Here is a 6,529-nt window from a genome sequence, read left to right as displayed (position 1 = left end):
ATTGCAAGTGCATTGCTATTCCTCTCGTGCCGAGTGGAATTGTACCGAGAAGTAGATGTTTACGAATGTTTACTCGACGAGGAGCGGAAGACAAGTATTCGATAGAATTGAACCGATGTTTTATTACAGGAGAACCTCGCGGCATCGTTAGACCATCGACCGATAAATGGTTCCCAAGTGAAACTTTCCACATGCTTTCGATACTTCCTTCTGATGTGAACACAGGCCAACATAGTGTGTCATTCTTGCAAGCAGGCTCAATCGATCATGCTCGGATGGGGCGCGACTAGAATCGACTCGGGTGGATCGTTCTCACTTTCTCGCCGTGACAATATTTGACATGCAAATAACGTAATACGGTTGAAATATAGATACGCCGTATCTTGATTGACTTTTACTGCTGGTGTGAAGAACCTAACGTCGGGGTAGCTTTACGTTTGCGAATCTTTTAATAGTGTTTATTTTACTTCTCCTTAAACATCCTAGAGAGATTTCAATGTTGAAAATCAAACATGAAAATCAATATTAAATCGATGTAAAATATTAAACCCATCCTTTTAACGAAGAAAATGCATTATAACATCGTGTTTACCTATTTCCCATTATTGGTGAAATGGGTCAAAGCACCTGGCCGTACAAACTGTGTCAAGTAGGGAGCATCATTACGACACATTACCCAATTGACATGGGGGAAAAAGGAGAAGAAAGCGAAGCAAAACGCCGTGCCACACATTGTTACAAATTCGGTCAACAAATTAGGCACCTCGAGATATTTTTCGCAATTAATTTTCGCCATCGCGAAACGTAAACTCGCTGGCGGGCAAGTGCGATGTCTCGATTTCCTGGATGGCTTAGTTAGCGCAGCGTTGGGTAACCTGCCGTGCCTTTCGGGAGGAGACACAACCCCGTATGAGAGGTGAAGTATATTTTTCAACCCACCAACAGAAAAACGAAGAAATGTTTAGCCAGCAAACAGCGGACCTGCCGTGGCGTGAAAGTTGTTTGTGACTTTTCAAACCGGCCAGCATAAACCCGGTCGACCGGTGTTCGGAGCCCGAAAACCGGAGGGTTTCGGAGGAAGGTACTCAAAAAAAAGGGGTAAAAAAACCAAACTAGGTCTCCGAGTCCAAGCCCAAGTCGTCACCTAATCATCCCCTCAGATTCGGAGTGGGTGGAAATTTGGCGGGGTTTTTCCAAACACCAAACTAAACGAACGGTGGAAACAAACCATAACATATTAGTTTATCTTTCCTAAGCTAGGAGGTACCGTTACGCATTCGTAATGCTTGGTACTCGATATTGGTGTATGTTATCATGTTCAAGCCTGGTAAATTTGCACATTTATGAGCCCTGACGGAAAATTCTTTTTGGAAAACGCTTCCTCGTAAGCCTCAAAGGTAAGCAGGGGGTTTTTCCAAAAGGGAAAGAATTTTCGATTGGATGCATGATAACAAACCGATCCAAATTGTGTAGTCGATTTAATGTAACCATTGCTAAAGTTTTTCAATCAGTTCAAGGATTATGTTCTAAGATTTTTTATAGTGGTGGAAGATATTTGAATCCAATTTTTTTACTATCATTGGAACCTCTTTTTATGAAGACGATTATTTGGTGTTTACACTTGGTTTTAAAATTGTCTTTATTGTTCATTCGAAGTGAAGATTGGTAAACAGAACTACGTCATCTTTCTGTATCCTTTTTGTAAGACGTTGTAATCTGAGGATTAGAAAATAATTAATAACAAATTCTGCTCCTTGAAACATCAACAACTCGTATTAAAACCATGCTTTTCAACTCGGGAGCCATCATTAATTAGGCCTCAAATTAGCATTGTGCAAATCGGTTACGTTTGCTCTCTTTCTACCAATTAACCACTGTGATTCGGTTCGTTTGTATCCGGTATTTTCCCCCCTCCCGTTGGAGAAGGAGGACGTGAGTGGACCGTTACCGAAAACCAGTCGACCTTGAAGACAAATGGCCGCGCTCGCAGCCACCGATTGCGGTAGAATAGTGCAACCGGGATCGAGCCAGGGCTCGTCTGGAGTGCGCCCGAAACCGGGTGAAACGTCTTAAATCAGCACCAGCAGATAGTTCCGGCCGGCGGCGCTTTTCTTCCGAAACAAAAACAAACGGCACCCGCGCGGGGGAGGTGGGGGTGGGGAGGGGTTGCTGTCCTTAATGGGTAGAAAGTGACCGAGGGTGCGCCTCATTTGTCGCACCGGTTGCGGTCACGGCGCTTTTTCGGTGGCCACAGGGCGCGCGTGTGTGATTTTCAAATTTTTCCGTTTTCGACTCCATCTCGCCCTGAACCGTTGGCGCGACCGCCCGTTCCGGTGGCTAAGGGTCTCCAGCTGGCGTAGCTAAATGTCGCTTTCACGAAGCGGAATGGAAGGACAAGGAAGGAGAAAAGAAATCAAACGAAAAATAACTACAAATGGAATTTAAATAAATGTCTGACGAAAAAGAAGTAAAACGGTCCTGCACAGTTTCATTAGTGACTCGAATACTCGCTCTGTTATCTTTGCTCATCATCGTAAGTGTTAGTATGGGGCTGTGGCGTCAAAAGGAAATAAGTGTTTAGGGCATATTTTATGTTCGAAACTTTTACTTAAATATTGGATATTGTTAACAAATCTTGGTAAAAGAAAATATGAGTAAGATGTAAACTCGCAGGTTAATTATCGATCAAATATATCAATACACAAGAAATAAAACACTATGAATAAAAACAAATTCTTTATTATTAACACTCAACGATGTTAAGCTTAGAACATTTTTAATTGAATTTTTGACTTTTTAAGTGCAAGAGAAAAATAGGTTGGCAAATACTAGTTCATAGCTCATAATTTTTGTTAGTAATGTTTTTGTTATTTCCTTTGAAAATATGTTTTTCTGGTGTGTTGCAATTGAAAATAATTTTGAAATTGTTAGGCTTTGTCAAGACACTTATTAGTAAAATTTTACATACTTTGAGATTGTTCGCGAGTTCTTTCATCATGACATTTCGTTCTACCATCAAACGGTATAATTCTTCTCGAAATTTGTCTTCATTGTTTGTTTGTCCTTCCTAAATAGTTGTGCGAAAATAAAAACAGTTTCACCTGCCTACTTTGCATATCCACTTTGTAAGATCGGTACGGGAAATGATTCAATTTCTAATCAACGGCCGATTAGTAATGGAACGATGAGCTGCCGCCGTTGGGCAGGAAGTGTCACGCGGCCCCGGAAGGGTGCGCCGGCTGCAGAAATAACGTCACAATCGAACGCGTCCGGCGACAGCGTGGATCGATCGTCATCGTAATCGTCATCGTCGCCGGCGCGTTGGGCTTGGTTTGCATGTGCAAGGGTGGAAAGGCGCATTTCCCTGCCCATGTGTGTGTCTGTGTGTGTGTTTTGGTTGATTTTTTCCTTCTCTTAAACGGTTGCAAGTGCAATGCAAGAGGAGGACCAGTGGGTGACGCGGGCGTGGTGCAATTGATTTTGCATACCATTTCACTCGGAAATCGTTCCACCGCCACCCCAAAAGTTTCCCCTTTCCCAGACGGCGATGGTTTTCCTTATGTTGTACCGATTGCGCCACACACCCACACTTGCCTTCGCAATGGGCCAAATCGAGCAGGGTGACTTTCGTTTAAATGCAATTTTTCGATGATTGCAATTTTGGATTTCGGGTGGACGCGACGGTGTGTGGGAGTGGGAGGCAGGTTTTCATTCTCGCCCGGCTGCACACAAGCCCCCAGATCCGTGGCGTCATCCATCTTTCCAATGCACATGCATGTTGTATTCGGCTGGATTATTTCTCCCCTCACCTTCAGCTACCGATGAAGAATTTTCTTCTTCCCACCGTTTGGCAGGAAATTGGGAAAACGTTTTCTGCACTGCAGTAAATTTTCCGGCATTTTCGGTTTAAATCATCGAATACATGTTGCGAACAGGTGAGTGGCGCTGGTGGTTGTACAATTTATTGGTTTTCCGTAAAGAGTGTTTGGGATTGCGGCCGAACTTTATTTGTCGGTTGCAGTTTTACATGAATAATTACGTCAACAACGATCGTTGATGCGTCTATATGGAGTGCATGTCACTTTGATTTTATATTTTCCATTGTAAAAGTTAATTAAAAGTTGATATTGATAACTGTTTCTATTTATAATCATGGTTTTATTTGTTAGTGCAACATAAGATAATAAACATTTAATTAGCATTTCCTTGATCTTCCTATTCTGAGTGGTTGCTGTATATTTTCTCTACTTTTGTTTGATTCTTCATATGCTAACTTGTTTTCCATTCCGAAGTATATGTTTTCCATCGATTTTTTCAACTCATTATAGACAAAATATATTGTTTTACAATCGTTTTCCCCATTTTCGGACTTTTTCCCAGCTATTATAAATTTTGCAAAACTGACTCACAATAAAAATGAGATTATCTTTACAAGCACGGGTAAAAGTGAAATTAAAATTTCCATCTTTGAGAACCATTGTGGCTACCGGTGAATCTAGGTTACTCTTGTGAACCTAGTTTTTAATGGTTTCGATGGTTTAAACCATCCTCCAGCAGCGCGGTAGAAAAGCGTCACGGGATGCCGAAACCCTTTCGTTTCTCACGCAAAGTGACCATCGTGCGTACGCATGCGAAAGCAAGCCGATCCTATGATAAATAGAGTTTGAAGTAAGCCAGCGGTAAATATCACTCATTCGCTTAGTCGGTCAATTCGGCGGCCATAAATTGGAAGATGAGCACGAACCCGCCGGCCCGCGTCCGGCTATCCAACATCGATCGCGGAGCGTGCTGCAATTTGCAAATTTGCATAATTCATTTATGTAAATCGCCGACCCACGCCGAGCCACGGGCATGGGCATGGGCGCCGGGCGAAAGCGCAGTCAAATCTGTGCGGGTTTTGTTGTTCACAGATTTCACTAGATCACTCCCTCGTCCCTGCCGTGGTGGGCGGAGGGTGGGAGGGGAATGTTTTGGGTTTGAGAAGGGTACGGCACTGACCGAGGCGGGGTTACTTTTCCACAGCGTCGTAAGTTTTTGGTCGTTGTTTTTACTCTCCAACGCGAACACTGAACGTCGGCTAGATGAACCGCACCGAGAAAAGTACTAATAAAAGTGGTCCATACCTTTCCTTTTACCCCCTTCCTAGGGGGCGGGCGGTGAGCAGGTCGTGGTTTGTGGGGGCTACCCGAGACATCGGCGAATGATACACTCCGCGCCGCGCCGAAAAAAGGTAGGGAAATTTTTGGTTTTCAGTAAATTTTACTTTTCATTCGTCGTCGGTCGGGCTGGGATTTAAGTTTGGGTACGAAATGTTGCGCTATCGCTTTTCCTTTTATCCCCGAGGTAATTGGATCGCGCCAAATCTGCTCCGCCCAACCTTCGAACTTTGGCCCCATGCGAGGGAAAAAGTTGTTGAAATAAAATGAAATCTAATGATGGCCGAGCCGAACCAGATAAGTTATCTTAGTGAGGATATTGTTCACCTTCACGATGTTGTTTTCGTTCATTCAATGTACTGAATGCGAATTGCTTGTGAAATGAAGATGTAATTAAGTTCTGGTTTAAAAAGGAAACACACTTTTTTGTTTGTTTTTGAAAAAGCTCATTTGTTTTGAAGAAAATAATGAATTTAAAGCGTTACTCGTAGAGAAATCTAACATTGTTACCTAAAGACTAAACATGGAAATTCAAACAAATATTCAAGGGTGTGTATAGAACCAATGAACCAATGAACATTTTAAATGTTAGAGTTTTATTTCAAACATTTGAAGTTGTAGTAGAAATTCTACTGAGTGAAAAGAAATTATACTATTAGGTGAAAGAAAAATAGTTTATTACAAGAGTTGATTTATTCAAATGGAACACATTTTGTTATTTCAATTAGAAGATGTTGGTTGGATAAAGTATTGGTTTGTTACAATAACATCTTCAAATAATTTCCTGTTTTGTAAAATGAGGTTTTTGGTAAAACACAAAACTCTTTAACGTATTTAAGACTGACAAAGTATTTAAGACTTCACTGGAATTTGTTTTGCGGAATCTTTGGTTGGGAAAATTCATTGCAGGCATTGATACTCATAACGAATCATCACAAAGATACAATACGAAACAGCAATCCCAATGGCTTTGCAAGGAACTCCCATTCCCAAATACACGGAAGAAGGCGCCTTCGGTTTTAACACTATCGTGATCATTGCCAAAAATGCTCCCCACTCCGGAACTGGACGGACATTTCGTCGGGATCCTTCATATCGCGTGTCTCCGGAGTAATCGATCAATCAAGTGCATGCGATACGTGCTCGAATATTCCCACCCTGCCCACGCCTGGCTTGCCGATGGGCCTGTCCTTCTTCTTTTCGGTTCCATTTTCATCGTCAATTCGGTACCGGAAAACGTTCATGCGGCGACCATCCCCCGACGTAGAATGATTGATGTGAGCAGCGGGGGTGGTGATGATCTTCCTTTCCATTGCGGGCAGACACTTTGATGCTTGCGATGGCTATTGTTTTTTTCAACGTCCGGTGGGAGA

Source organism: Anopheles ziemanni, chromosome 3 (assembly GCF_943734765.1).
Source record: "Anopheles ziemanni chromosome 3, idAnoZiCoDA_A2_x.2, whole genome shotgun sequence".
Lineage (NCBI taxonomy): Eukaryota > Metazoa > Arthropoda > Insecta > Diptera > Culicidae > Anopheles > Anopheles ziemanni.
Note: the sequence above shows the minus strand (reverse complement) of the source record.